Below are 18826 nucleotides of genomic sequence, written 5' to 3'. Positions count from 1 at the left end.
TCACAAATAAAAAAGTAAACCCCCCCAATGTTTAAGTCCCCCCCCCTTCGTTTACGCACATATAAACGTAAATATGCGTTGCATGCGCCAGCGTGCAAAAATGACAATTGCGCTACACATGTTACATATTGAAGCGAACGTCGCAGTGAGAGCAATCATTTTAGGGCCATCAATCACTGATAACACTAAACTGATGAGCGGTAAAAGCTTTTAATGCGTCGCCTATGGCCAATTTTGGGTAATGTAGTTTTTGAGGTTTCGCGTGCGTGCGCAATTTTAAGGCTTGACATTTTTGGTGTCTCTTTACATTTGACCAAAAAATTGGGTAATAATAAATGTTTTAAAATTTATTATAGGGGAAACTGTTTTTTTTTTAATTTTCTGTAATTTTCCCTTTATATATTCAAAAATAAAAACCCCAGTGGTGAATAAATACCACCAAAATAAAGCTCTATGTGTCCCCAAAAAAGGGTATAACATTTATTTCAGTACAGCGTTGCATGACGGAATAAATGTCAGTCAAAGTACCGCAGCGCTGAATACTGAAAAATGGCCTGGATGGGAAGGGGGTTTAACACCCCGGATGTCAACTGGTTAATGTAGGGTTGAGGGGACAGTATATAAATATCTATCATATTTTGGGGGCTCATACAATTACCCCTTCATCAGGGTTTACTAAGACTTGATTAGTTACTTTCTGAAGAGCTCTGTGCATTCTCACACACAAAACAGTAACCAATTTCAAGCTATCACAGACCTGCATGGTCCCCCTTATTAAGCCCTGATGAAGGTATTTATATGAGCTCTCAAACACATTGGATCTTTCTATACTGTCCCCTCAACGCTACACTGAATACAAATTTATCTGGACTATTAAACGGAGTGTAGCACTTCAATTCACAATCCTGCAATTTGACAATACAAACCAAGGAAAAAAAGGAGATCCTCTGGGATACAGAAGCTGCCTGTCTGGTAGTCAGATCACCTATACTAACTCTTTCACATTCAAATTAGCCAGCCACACCAATATGATAAAACTTGCAGGTCCAGCACTTTTATTCAACTTCTTTCCATCAGCGTCCTGAAGAACTCGAAGTAGCCAAAAGCGGGGTCAGTGACATCATTACCTATGGTGAATACGCTCTTCACTCGGTTCAAACGATCCGGCAGCTGTATAGATGCCAGATTGCTTGTATTTTAACAGCCATTACCGGCTTTTTAAAATGACACCAAGAACACGGCTGCAGCTGTGTTCTTGGTATAACCATTTCTGTGGCCCGCCGTATATATAGAGGCTATCTGCAGCAAGTGGTTCAACAAATAAAGTTACAGTTTTCTGTTTTTTTCTGTTCCGGATGCATTATTTTAAGTAATGGGATCTGTGATTCTGAGGGAGGTTTGAAAACAAGGATCTGTTCAGCAGGAATCGGCCAAAATTAAATCTGTGTATGGCCAGCTTTACCTTGTCCTGGGACATGCTTTTGAAAAACTGAGAGATATGTCACATATTCCAAACACTAGGGGGTAGATGAGTGGCTGGAAAGACACACAGAGCTCAAGCACATTTCAGGTGGAGCAGCTGTGAAACTAAAGGTGCCTATACACTGCACGATTATCGTACACTGCCCTTATTGCAGTCATCGGAATCCTGCCCCTTATTGCAGTCATCGGAAGCCCGCCCTTCAGGGGGGCGGGCTTGCGATGATCGCATGTACGATCTGCCTGTCCAAGATGGGCAGATCGAACGTTTTTTTAATTACTTTACTTTACCCTCGCAAGACTTTACAGAAGTCTTGCGAGGGTTATAAAGTGTATGGCCACCTTTAGAGTGCAAAAAGTGAGGTGACATGCTAAAGTAAATAAATTGACTAGAAGAGAAAGAAAGACCCAACACTGAACACAGGAATGTCTGATGTGTCACAGAGGCCTTTTCTTCCTGAAGTTGCTTCTTAAAATATATGAAATGCATTATTTTACATACTACTGACTTTTTAAATTAGGACAGAATGACTCAAACTAATTAAACATTTTTTTCTGCCATGGGCCAATCCAGGTTTTTTTTTTACTTTTGACTGCAAAATAAATGTAAGAATAAAAGCTGCTCCTGGAGACTGCAATTGTGCTAATAAATCTGTTGAAAGCTGCCCAAGTTATTCTGGAGCTAATTATAACTGAGGCAAGCAAATTAAGTGAAAAGAGAATTAATGGAGACCAGCTCCCTCCCATAAACTAATGAGGCATGGATCATACCAATAGCTGTTCTCTATGAAAAATTAACCCACACTTCAGAGAGAACAGAGTTTTTGTAGTTGTTAACAGATAACCTCTAAGATAGAAACCCACAGAGAAAGAAAATGAATATTGGTACATTAACACATTCAAGCTGTTTAATGCTCAGCATATGACAGCAGCCTGTATGCCTTTCTATGGAGACACAATTTCCTAGAATTTAATATTACCTTCTTTTACCCTTGTTAGTTCATCATTATTTCACTCTAAAAATTGGTGACCCAAAGATGCCAGAACAATCTCCACTGCATTTTGATTGTTATTCCTTGATTTGACATTCGTTCACTGCATATTTGCTGTTCTAGTACTCCATGTCTAAATTGTAACATTAAATCATTCAGTTCACTTTGCAGAAGCTCCTGTTATTTTTCTTAGCAAGGCGGGCATGTGTTATTCCTTGTGATTTCCTTGTTTGCCACACAGGTCACACTTTTGAAATCATTAAATATACATTTCTATATAAAGCAGATTTAAACAATTTATTGATGATTTAAAATGTATGATTTATATTTATTGGTTTGAAGTGCCCATGTGGCTTAGTTGCAAACAAATGTAAAATATGTAGAGTATATTTATAAGGAATAGGCAGTATATGTCCTTTTTTTTCTTAGGCAGGTTTTAATGTATATTGTAACAGAAGTGTTAAAGTTTTTAAAACCAAGAACAAAAATGTAATATATTGCAGCGTACTAGTATTTAAATGTGGTGGCTGCATTCTTTTTCTTTTTCCAGGCATTTTTCCTTTACATTCACCTGGCTATCCTGCCAGTAGGGATGAGCTTTGAGATCAGGTTGAAGCAGAGTTCAACCTGAACTTTAGCTGTTCGAGGTTCACATATGTTTCACATAGTAAACAAGCTGGCCAGGAGGTTCTGGTGACGTCTTGGTCAATGACATCAGCCAGGTTCCTTGGTGCTGCTGTTTACATTCCAAAAGTGCCAGGGAACTTTCAGTCGCAATGAGAGTCCAGCAGAAGCAGGATCACCGTTCGCTGGTCATCATGTTACTGCCAGTGACATGTCTTTTTAGGCAGCTAAAATACAGAGAGTTGGCAAGCTTCCTGTACCCCCTACATAAAAACACTGTACACGGGGCAAGTGCAACTCCTGCCCTCCCTCCCTAATCTAGTATGGCTTTTTAGGAGAACCTGTTTGCTTTTTTTTATGTGGGGTTTCACTCTTAAAATCCATATCATATTCTCATATTCTCAACCCAGACCCTTGTGCTCTTTTTACAAACAAAATGATGCGGCCGGAAAAAAAAGCCTAGTTTTTTTTTTTCTAACAGTCCCTTTTGCTGCAGTACATACTACAGGTGTGCCACTTCATGTGCATCTTTAAGGCATCCCCCAAGCAGGTTATTTAAAGGAACATTTTTTGCAGTGTTCTCCATGGCAGTGCCCTGCTGCCTTATATGCTTGTAAAATGGGCTTGAAAAAGGCCAGAAATTGTTTTTACAAGATTTAGCTCCTATAGACTTCAATGGGGTTCAGGCACTACTGTTCAGCTAACTTTTAGCAAACTGAACTTTGCTTGGCTCGCTCATCACTATCTGCCAGTAACATATTTCATTTGCTAGGGTAGCAATCTTCACTGTATTGTATCAATGGAAAAGCAGCATTGTCACCCTTGCCTGCTTGCCTCTGATCTGGAGTACATAACACTTCCCCCTTCTCCTCTTCTTCATAACATGGGGGTTTTCTGTAGTTCACAGAGGAGAATAAGACAGGGCTCATAATACTGCAGATTACAGTGCAACACAGGCAAAGTGCAAAGTAAGGTGCAACCTCACTAGGTTTTTGGCAAGATAAACAGGTATTTTTTGCAGTGATGGAACACTTTTAAAGGTATATTTGGCAGATCAAAAGGGCGCAGCTAAGTTCATTGTTAGGGTTTACATACACTTTAAGCATATTATACCTCTAAGACCCACCCCTTCTTCATACACACGTTACTATAGCAGATCTTCGATCTTCAAAATGAGCAAAGTCAGTGCTAACAAGGATAACCATTCCTTCTGTATATAAAGGAAAAAAATGTTGTCCCATGCAGTGCTTCCTATCTTTCTCGCACAGGGCGCCTAAAGGCCTAAGGCCGGCCCTGCTAGGGGTGGTGTATGGCAAGTTTCTATCATCACTGCAGTGCTCTATAGCTTAGTGTTGTGTGTAGGGATGCATGATCCTTACTGTTTCTCCACTTTATACTGGAACAAAACAGTCATTATGTGGGTCTTATAAGCAGGCATCAGTGGCGTAACAATCGCCATAGCGAACCAGGTGGCCTCTATGAGCCGGGCTGCGGCTGTGAAGGAGGCCGGACCCGGCAGGGGCGGAGGAGGCGGGGTCTGTGGTCGACAGCAGGGGAGGAGGCGGGGCCCGGTGACAGAGAAGGAGATGGGCCCGACGACGGAGGAGGATGCGGAGCCCATCAGCGAGTGTGGAGGAAGAGGAGGCGGACAGGTAAGGAATGTGACCAGCTCACTTGAGGGTGACCCTGCAGAGCCCACCATAGAGAGTCTATGGTGGGCTCTGCAGGGTCACCCTCAGGTGGGCTGTGTGGGATCTCAAGTGGGCTCTCCAAGGGGTATAACTAGAAATCACAGGGCCCCATACAAAATGTTGCTATGCGGACCTGTGATTTCTAGTTATACCCCTGGCAGGCATCAAGATTTTTGTAAGTGTTGGGCATAGATGCAGATTAAGTGAGTGCTACCACAGGTGACAGAAAGACTTGGAATAGTCCTGCTAACAAGACAAATCTGACAACATTAATACATTTCACAAAACTTTCTTTTTTCAGCTTTGACTTCAGCATCAGCTTAATTCCAAAAATATGTGTCCTTTTAAGAGTGTTGCCATAGAAAAAAGTGAACAACGGTAAGGTGCAGCCATAAAGAAGAGAATTACTGCAGTTTATTGCATTAACTGGATTTTCACTCCAGGCCCCTGTTTTTTAAAGCTTTGCCCTTAAAATACAGTTCACACCTTGTCATTCAGCTCAGAGGAATTGCAGTAAAAACAGAGTGTTGGGAAAGATTTGTTCCTCCATACAGGAGATAATATTTTGGACAGGTGGGTGGAATTCTGTATTAATCTTGTATTAAGTATAGGGCAGCACAGCGGTTAGCACTTCTGCCTTGCAGCATTAGGATCCCTGGTTCAAATCCTGGTCAGGGGCTAACTGCAAGGAGTTTGCATGTTCTCTCTGTGCTTGCATGGATATCCTCCCACACTCCAAAGACATGCTGGAAGGTTAATTATTATCTGTCTAAATTGTCCATATATGAATGCATGTGACCTTAGATTGTAAGCTCCTGGGGGACTGATGTGAACTATATAAAGCAGTGTGTGAATTTTTGGTGTTGTATAAAAAAGTATAGATTTATAGAGTGTGTGTATATATATTTTTTGCAGTGTATTAGCTAATTATAGCTAATACATATATATATATATATTACAGTACATGCACATGCACACTTTCCAAAGTATGTGACAGGGTACTGTCACACAGTGGTGGGCAGTCACATGACTTTTATTATATATTTTAACAAGATATGAATGGGCCTAAAGACAATACCTGCAAGATCCTGACTAGGTGATATAGATGTCCAGGTGATCTGCTTCATTATGGTGTTCATGTTGTTGTGGGAGTGCATTTGAATTGAGCCCCTTTGGGTTATGATTCTACAAATTTATAGCAGAGATTCTGAGAAAAGTCTTCTTCAGTCCCAGATTAAAAAGGACATTTTATCCTTTTTTACATCACCTTTTCACATGCTGATCATTATAGTCAATCGCCTCTGGTAGAATGGGTTACTAAACTGGATTATAATGAGAGTGGAAACAATAATTGTGGAAGACAACAAATGGGATAGCTTGGATCTGTTTTCAAGAATTGTAGATATCTAAGACCCTACAATCTTAAGCTAAAGCTGGAATAGTTCTCCCAAACTAGCCACGGCCATGACAATCGTTTCATTCACCCAAACCCTCAATTTGTTCTCTCTCTCTATAGTTTAAAAACACTAGTCTGTACAAACCCGTAACTGTGATTTTCCTGTTCAATGATCCAATGAGAATGTGCACTTGTATGGTGGTGTGTGCAGTCTGTTATAATCAGAGTAATCTCAGGCCTGTAGGATAGTTAGAGGGGAGATTATTATACAAGCTGGTTTCTTGTGTTAGACATTTAAGTCCAGTGGGGGCAATATGTCCTTTTGATTTATATTAATTGCTCTGGAAATATGTAATATCCTCTCTAATAGCAGTGATTAGTTTATATTGCTGTATTATGATCCTGGCAATAGCCGCCGAAATTAGGAATTTGTCCATGATATGAGCAGTAACACTCTTTACTGATTGGCATCAATAAGCCATATCATTACTTTTTTTCTCTTAATGGATTGTGGTTGGCATAAACATGTGCATAGAAACTGTGCTTAGTGTATTAAGGAAATAATGTAACTGTATTTAAAATGCAAGATCTACTGCAAAATGCTGACTGGAAGTATATGCTCTGCAGTACAAAAAAATTACAAACTAAAAGATCTAGTAACTTCATGTTAGAGTAATCTATATACTGTATAACTGTGAATGAGATATTGTAAATAAAAAAACATATAGAATCGTATGGTGTATCTAACCCAAGAACAAGAATGTTATATTTCAGCCTACCAGTCCATAGATGTCGGTGCTGCATTTGTTTCCATTTTTCAGACTTTTCGTTCCTTTTTTTATTTGGGGATCACATGGGGATTTGGGGAAGTAATTTTATTTTTGTTTTGAGTCTTATTTTAAACTTTAACATACCCATATGCACTGATGGACTGGTTGTGAAATTATAGCTAATTATAGCTAATTTGCCTACAAACGTCAGGTGGTCATAATAATATATACACGGAGTGGCCAGATTATTATGACCACCTGACGTTTGTAGTCAAATTAGCTATAATTAGCTATAATTTCAGCGCTGAATTTGCTAGAGAGCCAGACTATTATAAATAGGGAAGCAGGTTGTTTACCAAGTACAAAGGCGATTTAACAGCCCACGTACAAAGGCGATTTAACAGCCTTTGTACGTGGGATGATTGTTGGCACTCGGAGCCATGGAGTGAGTATCAGCAAAACAGCAGAATTCGTTAAATGATCAAGAGCAGCTGTTGTTAAAGTGTTTAAAGACTGGACTGTCAGCCGAAAATCTGGGTCTGAACGTGCGAATTGTGGCCGTCAGTCAATGTTAGGGCAGAACGGAGAGTGGCAAGACTGGTACAAGACAACAGAAGGGCAACAGTGCAGTGTCAGATTCCTCGCATCACCTTTCAACATCTCGTAGAGTCACTAGGCGGCCCAACTAAGTCATCTCGTGGAGTTATCTCGAGGCCCAACGAAGTACTGATGGGGTGGCCATAGTAATCTGGCCACTCAGTGTGTATATAATATGCATACCATTTGTTCTTTATTTTTTCATAAATATCATTACCTTATACATGATAATCAAATGCCTGCAAGTTTAAATAATAATAATTATTATTATTATTATTAATTGTCTTAACAATGAACAATACAAATCACCACAAAAACTGATCTAGATTATATGCTAAAAATATTTTTTTATAATTATGAGAATGATGATTACTACTACTTAATAACAATGTTAGTTATATAATTAATAAGAACACAAACATATAAGCTACTACCAGAGCATTGACTGCTGCTAGAATGAGTCATCTGGAGGATGCTGTGACTTACCACTGTGATCAGCTTGCAAACTATCCTTACCAAACATTGGCAGCAATGCAGAGGCTGTTGTCTGTTTCAATGGCTATCATTTAACAATTTAAAATGGGCCTAGAAATAAAAGCCAGTGCATGGTCATTTCTAAAACTATGGGCCATAATCATAGGTATAGGAAAAAATAGGGCCTTTTGCAAAAAAAGATTGATATGTAGCATTCCCATCAGAATGACTAACGTGTTACCCCTTATTATTTTAGAAAACAAAATACAGATAGAAATTTTGCACCTCATGGGTGTTCATATATTGTCTTGCTCATATATTGGCTCCATCTTACACCTGTTAGCTTGCATTTGTAACTATAGAAGAACTCCAGGCAATCTGTGAATTAACCCTTGCAGTTGGGCTACCACCACACTTTAAGGGTTAATTGCTCATTTTGGTCTAGGGGGCTAAAATAAAAAAGACATACTCACCCGATCCTTGTTCCTGTGGCAGTGAACGCACACCTCTCTCCGCCTCTGCTGCGGCAGTGGAATGTCCCTTGGTGTCCTCATGTCTAATGCAGTTGCATCAGATGTGAAGATGACATGGGTCCTTAGGCCACTAGAGTTCGGGGGGAAGAGGCATTAGGGACCAGTCTAGCAGCCAGGCTGCACCAAGGATTAGGTGAGTGAATTTTCTTAATTTTAGCCCCTAGACCAGGAGTAGGCAACCTTGGCTCTCCAGCTGTGCTGAAACTACAAATCCCATAAGGCATTGCAAGCCACAAGCATGACTCCCAGAGGCAGAAGCATGATGGGATTTGTAGTTTCAGAAACAGCAGGAGAGCCAAGGTTGCCTACCCCTGCCCTAGACCAACATGAGCAGTTAACCCTTGCAGTGCACAAGCGTTAACTTTTCAATTGCTTGGAGTTCTTCTTTTAAGGACACATGCATATTTTGTGTGTCCACTACATGAATTAATATGCTGTCAATGGAATTATCAGAGTTCTGCTTGAATACCTGCAGTCTACCTCTGGTTATATTACTGTAGGGACAAGTTTTTTCAATGCACTGTAATTTGGCAAAAATGATTATTTCATTAACTTTGTGAAAGAAAAGGACAAATCTTAAAAAATATGATAAGGCTTTATTTTTACTAAGCATGAGAGAGAAATAAATATGATCATAATAGAAGCTTTGCATAGTCCTCCTGTCTGCTTCCACCGCATGGACAGAACAATCTATGCCTATACATTCACTATAAAATAAATGCATTCCTTCAATAGAACAATGTAAATGCCCATACATAATATTTCGACAATTATACCTTTATTTCTAAGGATATGTAAATGTTTCTATAAAAAAGACAGGCCTGAAAACACAAACTTTGCATTCTTATTTACATTTGACAATAAATGTTGCTTAGCAAGCTGAAATCGAATTGAAAAATTGTAGACATGTTTTTCAGCCATCAGTTTTCAAGTCATATTTTTACCAAAAGTGTACAGTGCCTCCATAGAATAGCTTCTAAATTCTAAATAATGTTCTTTGTGGGCTCAGCTTAGGCACTTGAAAGCAGCAAAAGAATATTTTTTTGTGAGATTTCATACACTAAAATGTATGATGATGCCTACAGGGCATTTTAATATAAATAGCCAACATAATTATTGTCAAGCAAGCTAGCATGTTGGAAAGCAAGGAATGAGAAACACAAAGCAAAATACATTACTATGGCCGGGATTAACTATACTGATATAGAACTCTCCATGGCATTCATTTTGCTGCTCGAGCTACAAAATGCTGTTTTTGTCTATAAATTTAATATTAACTAAGGGAATGATTGGTGAAGAGGTAGAGAATATATACTGACATACTTGCTAGAAACAAATACAGGCTTTCATAGAAAAATTTAAAAATGTTATTTATTTGCAGCAAAATTGACTTATCCCAATAAAACACAAAGATCAGAAAAAAAAGATGCATAGTTACAAAGGTATATATTGATAAATCAGTGAATGTGACATTCACCAAACATTTACTGCAGGAAAATTCACATGCAATGAATGTGTGGTGAAACAGATTACATTACATTTCAAAGTTTATAGATATGCCCCTTCTTTGGACCACATTATCAGGTCTATTCACTAAAGGGTGAAGAGTTTGGAGAAGGCAGGAGAAGTGAACAATCTAGGACAAAATAGCCGATTTGGAAAAATTCTCTAATTCAGCTCACTTTCCAGTTCAGCTATTTTGTCCTTGATTGTTCCCTTCTCCTGCGTTCTCCAAACTCTTCACCCTTTTGTGAATAGACCCCTATGTTTTGCAACGTTTTATGGATTATTCCTTATGACACAACCAGCACCACGGGGTCTATTTATTTAAAACATTACATAGCTAGTGATTCTGCAAAACTGCATCTACATTTGTTCTGTTCAAATCAACCAGCTTTTGTGAGAATGCAACAAAATTAAATGTTCTTTGGGTATTGTTTTAGGCTATTTTCTCTTCCGGTCAAATGTATTTAGGGTATTGTTTTAGGCTATTTTTGGTTAAATGTATTTAGTTATTGTTTTAGGATATTTTTGGTTGACTATATTTAAACTTTTTTAGGCTAGTTTCTCTCTATCTGCATTAATATAGTAGTACAATGGAGACATCAGCCCTCCCTTATGTGTATTAAAGCATGTAGCAGAAAACAGTGATTGTAAAACTGTAATTCCTCAAGGTAAAAATGCACAGCTAAAAAAAATGCAAATCTTTAACAGTATTGCAGGTATGTTATTGCGGCATTTATCTCCAAATAAGTGACAAAGGTATCCGTACAACATGCATATGTTCTTTATCCCAGGTCAGTTACCTATGCTAGTGAGGAAGATCACCGGCAATGCAAACCTGAATCCTCATTTATACCTTTATATCTCATGTATATCTTCATGTATACCTTCATTTGTGGCAGTCAGTCACCCCCAGATACTGTACATTGTATGCAATGTTCCTGGGGCCGAAGCCAGCCGAAGGATCGGCCGAAGCTACGGCCAGATCCTTTGGCAGCTTTGTGAATAGACCCCATAGTTACTTTATCTCCCAATGTTAGCAGATGACAATATCTGCTTTACTTTTAACTACCGTTACTTCTTTATTGGCTACTTCTCAGTCTGTGACAGTTCTTTAGACATTGATGTGAAATAAAGAATACACAGTAGACATGTTGTGCTGATGCTTGTTTCGCTATACATTTAGAAATAAGTGCTGCAATAACATATCTGCAATATACTTTTAAAGATCTGAATTTTTACCCTCTCCTCTGCAAGAATGCGGAAGTGTTGTATATTACATCACTTCCGCATTCTTGTGTCACTCTCCAGCTTCAGAAGCTGGAAAGAAGCTGATGGAGCAGATCTGTGCTTCATCAGCTTCTTTTGGGGGGTCCTAGGTGACATTAGGGGTCTTGGAGACCCCTGATGTCTCCATAAAGAGGACATGTTACATATGTTGCTATTACATAGGGGGGTTTTATTAGCCCCCAGTATGTGATAGCAATAAAGTTTAGTGGGAAAAAAAATAGGGGGGAAAAATTAAAGTTCCCCCCCAAAAAAATTAAAGTTACACATAAAAAAGAATAAAAAAAGCAAAAAAATGTAAAGCCCCCACCCATACATACACGCATGCAAACATGCGTCATGGGCGCATACGTGAAAAAACGACGATTGGGCACATTACACCGCACATGTTACATAGCGCCGCAAACGTCGCAGTGAGAGCAATGATTCTAGGGCCATCAATCACTGATAACGCTAAACTGATGAGCGGTAAAAGCTTTTAAATCGTCGCCTATGGCCAATTTGGGGTATGGTAGTTTTCTGTGATTTCGCAGGGGCGCGCAATTTTAAAGCTTGACATTTTTGGTTTCTATTTACCTGACGTGACCCCGTCTTTTATATTTTACAAAAAAACTGGGTAATAATAAATGTTTCCTAACAATGTAAAAAAAACGTATTTTTTCAAAATGTTCAGTAATTTTTCCTAATTATAGTAAAAAATAAAACCCCCAGTGGTGATTAAATACCACCAAAATACAGCTCTATCTGTCCCAAAAAAATGGTATAAAATTAATTTCAGTACAGCGTTGCATGACGGAATAAACGTCAGTCAAAGTACCGCAGCGCTGAATACTGAAAAATGGCCTGGACAGGAAGGGGGTCTAAACACCTGGTCTTCAAGCGGTTAATGCTGTTTTGGATTCGGAGGCAATGAGCCTCCGAATCCAAAACCGCACAATGAAATTGCAGATCGAGCGGCGGCCTGCATTAGAGTTTAAGCTCCTCTGTACAGAGACTGATGTGACTGTGGGGGGGGACATTAGAGTGTAAGCTCCTCTGTACAGAGACTGTGATGTGACTGGCTCAGTGTTCTCTGTACAGCACTGCGGTATGTCAGAGCTATATACATGTATAATAATAGTGTGTGACTGTGGGAGGATATTAGAGTGTCAGCTCCTCTGTACAGAGACTGATGTGACTGGCTCAGTGTGGCGGCAGTGGGGGGCGGCTGTGCAATGAACTTTCTGTGCAATGAACTGAGGTGGGCCCAGACCTATAGCTGTATAAGGGGCCCCAAAATTTCTGATGGCTGCCCTGCTAACTGTATCTGTGTGTTTGAGGAGACACACACAGCTTAATATGATCGTGTAAGGGAAAGGAGCCAAGCTAAAATAGGATACCAGGGCCAATGCTTAGGGGACCATCTGAATCTGCAGGAAACTAACACTTTTTAACAATCAAAGAGCAGCATCCATGGTAAGTGATTTAATCAGATTAAATCATTATTATTATTATTATTATTATTTCACTTTAAATAGCTTAAAAATGTTTGACTTTAAGATCACTTACTATTAACTTGTGTTTAATTATGTAAAATCAGGACAATGCTTTTTATTTTGTTCGGGATAGAGTGGGTAAGGGTTAGACCCTTTGCCAAATTTTAATTACAGCCTGAGTCTCAGTGGGGAAGGATTCTCTCACCTGTCAAGAAAGCAAGAGATGGGAAATCTCTCAAATGGCAAAACAGACAAAAACCCATTTAATGTAGTGTGAAAAGGGTCAGAACTTCTCTGAATGTCTTTACTGCTGTCTGTGCTTTTCTATCCCTGTGGTTACCACACAACCCCATTTCTTGTAAGGCGGGTGTCCTAGGATGAGAAATGAGGAAATATCCCCCAATGGAGTCACAGACAGGAAAAAACTTGACTGACATTTGAAAAGTAGAGGAGTAGGGAATGGTTAAAACCCCTATCAGTTGCTTTTTGGGGGTTTCTTTGTTCTGTTTACTGCTTGGGAGATATCTATTTACTTCCTGTCCCAGAGATACATCAGGAAGTTGAGAAAATGTCCCAGAATAAGGGAGAATTTCCCTCATACACTGTTCTTACCAGAACAGATATCTCCAGTGGAAGATTTAAACTCGCCCCTTATTCTGTTAAGATCTCTAAAATGTATTTTGGATTTCCCAGAATCTGGAGAAACTGTGTATGGCAATCAATCAGCTTCTCTCATTTTCAAATCTTAACTGAACAAACTGAAGAGAGAAGCTGATTGGTTGCCATGCACAGCTGCTCCATATTTTGTCTGCTCTAGATTTGATAATTTCCCCTCAGTGTGTCTAACTCTTCCCTACTCTATCCAAAGCTAAAAAAAGAAAGAAAAAAAGGTTAGCTTATACATACATATACAGTTTTTACCACTCTACTTTAAACCACAAGCACCGGAAAGATACATCTGTAGTGAATGATTGGCGAATTCCACATTCACTACTTTATGAAAATACCCATCTCCATAACCTACATGGCTGATAATGTGCAAATCTACACCTACCCCAGTGCCAGAGAAACTGTTTTGCATGTGTATGGGTCATTATGGACCTAAAAATTGGGAAATTACTTCATTTTCTCTTTTACACAAAGTAATTTAAAATAAACTATATACTTTTATTTCTACAAGAACATACAATATTTCCTTTCATACAAATTCTTTATTTCCGAGCATTTATTCCAACTTCCCAGTAACAGATTTAATAATTCTGATTATTCTGACCTTTACCCCCTTTCTGTGTCTTCCTATGGTCTCCGTCACCGGGAGATATTTACATCCCACACCCAACCACTTGTTGTGCATCATCGAGTGTACAGTTGCACAAAAATACCTACTGTCCCGAGGAAGCAAATTGTGAAACACATCAAACTGGGTCACCATGCACCATCAGTTATTGTGAACTAAGACTTTTCACATGAAAGAAATACACCTAGCAAGTGATAATTGTATAGGATGTGATATGCATAGGTGGCCTATGGAGGTACCGCTATATCATAGGAAATGGAAATATGGAACTAAGCAAAATTATTGGTTTTCATTTTATGTGATTTGTTTTGTGTACCTTTTTGGGTTTAATAAATAGAATTAAGGGAAAACTGGAGCAGACCGCATCTGGAGTAGGTCCAATAGCAACCAATCAGCTTCTCTCTTCAGTTTGTTCAGTTAAGGTTTGAAATAAAAGAAAAAAGCTGATTGGTTGCAATGCCAACTGCTCCGGATTCTTTCTGCTCCAGTTTTGATCAATTCCCCTCAATGTTTTTAAGAAACACATCTTGTACTTTGGGACCTTAAAAACCCCAATGGTTATATACCACAAATGTTCTATTAGAAGCTAGTTGCCCTACCAGTAATCCTTTTACATTATTTCTGTCTCTTTGCTGACAAGTTCCTGAGTGTGAAGCGAAAATCCAATAGTTTGTTGCTCCAGGGTTCAGCACCATCTAGACAGCTTAAGTATGACATGATTTGAATAGCCACGGGTAATAAGGGACCCTTCAGAACAGAACAGTGATTTGCTAAATATTTCGTAATATTCCATAATCTCTTTTTCACAGCTACGTGACAATCAGATTTTCAGGGAGTTATTTCATCTTACAGGATGAGGCACTGAAAGCATTGTGCCGGGACTCTGACAAATTACTAGGTGAGCAGATAGAATCAGGACACGTTTTCTGCATTAGCATTGTGAATCTTTGGAAAAGTAAAAGAATCATTTGCCACAACCTTATATTAATATACTATATTATACTACAATATAATTATATTTCCATCTGTCCAACACTCTTACCCCTGTTTATAAAAAAAAACTTGATTCATTTAGATTTTACCTACACCTATTACAATTAAATAATAGCTGATATGATACATGTATTATGGCTGAAAGAGTAATATGGTTAGCCCTGCAAATTGATGTAGAAGTATATCTAATAGTACTAGTAGTACTCATAGTATATTGTTGCTCCCACATCTAGGTGGAGCTTGCAATAGTCAATGCAAAAAGCCTCCATGCATTAATTCCTAATGTTTATCAGCTGTGGCAAATCATAGCCGCAGGTCAAACATTACTGATTTTTGGGGCTTAATGCATTAGCAGAAGACTATGCGACCATCAAGGGTGCCTGATCATCATTAGAGACAGGCCAGCATTTACAGCCTGGGTCTCATTGACATGAGATATGTCCTTTCAAAAGTTGCTTACTTTAAAGGAACACTAAACTTAGGGGTTACATCTTAAAACTGCCCTGACAACACTGTGTCTGATTATTAATGAAAAAAGATAAGGGACATTGATTGCCAGGAAAACAAATATACAAACAAACAGGACCTTAAAGTGACACTAAAGTTAAATTATAGGAATTTATTCAGGTACCCTAACTATTAACACAAATGTATCTTATTTGTCTATTACTCGGCTGTAGAGTGATATTTGTGCTGACACTGTCCTTCCTTCTGGAGGATGGCTACTTTTGTTCCCCATGGTCCCTGTGTGTGTTGTAAAGTAGTCACCACTCCAAGCTCACTTCCATGATGGGCTACAATCTCAATTAATTTTTTAGTATTTGGTATTGAAGATAGAGTATCACGGAAGCGAACTTGGAGCGGTGGCTACTTGGAAGGAACAATAGTAGCCACCCTCCAGAAGCAAGGAAGGTGTCAGCATGAATTCAGAGATGATTTGAGGATCTACAGCTGAGTGATGCACAAATATATTTTTGTTATTAGTTAAGTTGATCCCTGTACTCGTGTTGAATGAATTGTTATGATTTACTGCAACTCCTGAGTTTAGTGTCACGTTAAAACACCTGTCATGAAAGCAGACACACAAAGCTGCATTTGATCTCTTGTGTCTTTCACTTTTGTGATTTGGGGTTCCTAACCTTGTAGACATTTTATGTGTAAATCACTGAAGTTCAGGTCAAGTCTAATAGATATGCCCAATTCCAGCATTCTTCTCATAATGTCCAGACTGCTCCCATCTGTAAGAAATAACCATAGGTGTGTGTCATCTAACCTCTAGATAAATAACTTTTTTATTTCTACTAAGGAATAAATGTTAATGAACAGTAAGCATCTCCAAGAAACACAGTGTTTGAAGAGAACATTTGTTCTCTAGCGTACAGGTCCTATAAATTATAGAACAGGAATTGGTTCAAGGAGAGCAATGGCACATCAAAGAATTACTTTGTCTTAGAGTACAAACGTTACTTGATTAGAAGTGACATGATAGAATTTAAATGGTCCAAAGCAATGAATATAAGACTAATGGATAGATTTTGGCTAGGGGGAACTTGAGAGATGAACTTTGGAAAAGCAGGATGGGTTTCATTGGGTTGTTATATAGTACATACATACAATATATTAACCTTTTATCTCCTTATATTTGGCCTTGGTGTCTTACAGTAAATATGTTGTTTTTCTCTTTTGACAATAACCACCTTAGGAAACTATATTATTGATTAATATTCATATTTATTTTTGTGTTTTTATGATCAAAATATTTTTTTTCATACATCTGATCAAAGTGTGCAGGTGTGGAAGGAGCACTGTGTATGTCTTAAGGTGCCCATACACTGCTCGATTCCCGTACGAGAATCGGGCGAAATCTCGCGATCGTACGAGAATCGAGCAGTGTGAACGAAGACGTGCGACCGTTTCTACTGTACGGTCGCACGTCTTTTGTCGAACCAACATGCTCGAAAACCCGCCGAGAATCGAACGATTGTCGGCGGGTTTCTAGCCTGCTTGTCTGATAGCTACGGAACGGGCCGGTGTGTGCACGCGCACACTGCCCGTTCTGCATTGCGGTCATCGGAAGCCCGCCCCTCAGCGGGGCGGGCTTTCGATGATCGCAAGTACGATCTGCCCATCCAAGGTGGGCAGATCTTACGAGCTTTCAATAAGCATACGACCATCGCAAGACAAGCTGTTGAGGCTCGAATTAGTAGATTTTTCTCACCTGACATAACTAACCTCTTGCCCTACTTATCTGTGAGCAACTGAAAACTTTTTTTATCGTTTTAAGAGCTTGACATTTTATAATAGTGATAAAAACATTATATCAAATTATTCTGAATGAAGAGAAAATCTTTCATGATACCTGGAGCAAGTTTGACCATTTTCATGGATTTTTTTAGGGCTGCGGAAATTAACGATTAATCCCTTGATTAATCGTTCATTTTTTTTATCGATTAAATTTTTTTGGATTGGCACTCACCTCTCCGCCGGCTTCCGGGTCTTGCAGGAATTCCGTCGGAGATCCGGTGACGTCACGGACACCGACGTCACCGGACTCCTCCCCCTTCCCCAAGTGGCTGCGTCGGCTAACGAAGGGACGGGGGAGGAGTCCGGTGACGTCGATGTCCGTGACGGCTAACGAAGGGAAGGGGGGAGGAGACCGGTGACGTCGATGTCCGTGACGTCACCAGAATCCTCCTCCTTCCCTTCGTTTGCCGACGGAGCCACTTGGGCCACTGAGTACTTGTTCTACACCAGCGCCAGCAAAGGCATTGCCCTATACACATACAGCACAGCAATGAAGTAATAAAATGAACTAGGATCACACTAATCCAGCACGTTATTATTCTGAGTTGCCCCACTCAAGCGTCGGCCGTATTGAGTGGGGCACGTGAGATTAATAACGTGCTGGATTAGTGTGATCCTAGTTAATTTTATTACTTCATTGCTGTGCTGTATGTGCGTTATAATTAATCGATTAATCGATTTTACAAAAATTTGATTAACAGAACACAAACATTTTAATCATTACCAGCCCTAATTTTTTTGTTTACTGTTTTTGATCATTGAGTTAGATCTAAAGTCAAATGGATTATTTACCTCATTAGAGGAGATTCTCTAAAGCAGGGCTTCTTAAAGTGTGGGTCGCGACCCCATATGGGGTCGCACAAGTGAATGGGGGGGGGTCGCGATCCGAATCCCCGGCCAGGGTTGCCATCAGAGGGGTATGGAAATTAATTGTGTAAGGCGCCCGGGGAGGCCCGGGCTCCAAGCAAGATTTTTTCATTATAGTTTAATATGTGCGCTGCAATTACTATGGTCCCGCCCCCCCTGCACTTGGTACATTCCTGACCAGGTGCGTGCAGGAAGGTTTGTTTTTCTTCTTTTCAGACGGAGGAGATTTCTTTAACCTGGCAGAAGATGAGCACAGATGCTGGAGGGGAGACGTAAGTTTTATCCAGCAGACTCCCAAGGGGGGGGGAGTGAGTTGGGGAGGAGGAGAGATACACACCGAACAACTGGAGGGAGGGGTTAGACGGGAGATGGACGCTGAATTACTTGCAAACCAGAGTCTTACAGCCCCACTGACTGCCATAAAAATGAAAGCTGCGAAGTGGATGGGATTTGTCCTGAGCTTAAAATGAAGATGTTTGTGTTTGAGGTGTCCCAGTACACATGGATTGTTTGCAATGTGAAGCTGGGGCTTAGCATTGTTCCA

The sequence above is a fragment of the Nanorana parkeri genome, unplaced genomic scaffold (assembly GCF_000935625.1).
Source record: "Nanorana parkeri isolate BGI_ZX_2015 unplaced genomic scaffold, ASM93562v1 scaffold789, whole genome shotgun sequence".
Lineage (NCBI taxonomy): Eukaryota > Metazoa > Chordata > Amphibia > Anura > Dicroglossidae > Nanorana > Nanorana parkeri.
This window is presented reverse-complemented; position numbering follows the sequence as displayed.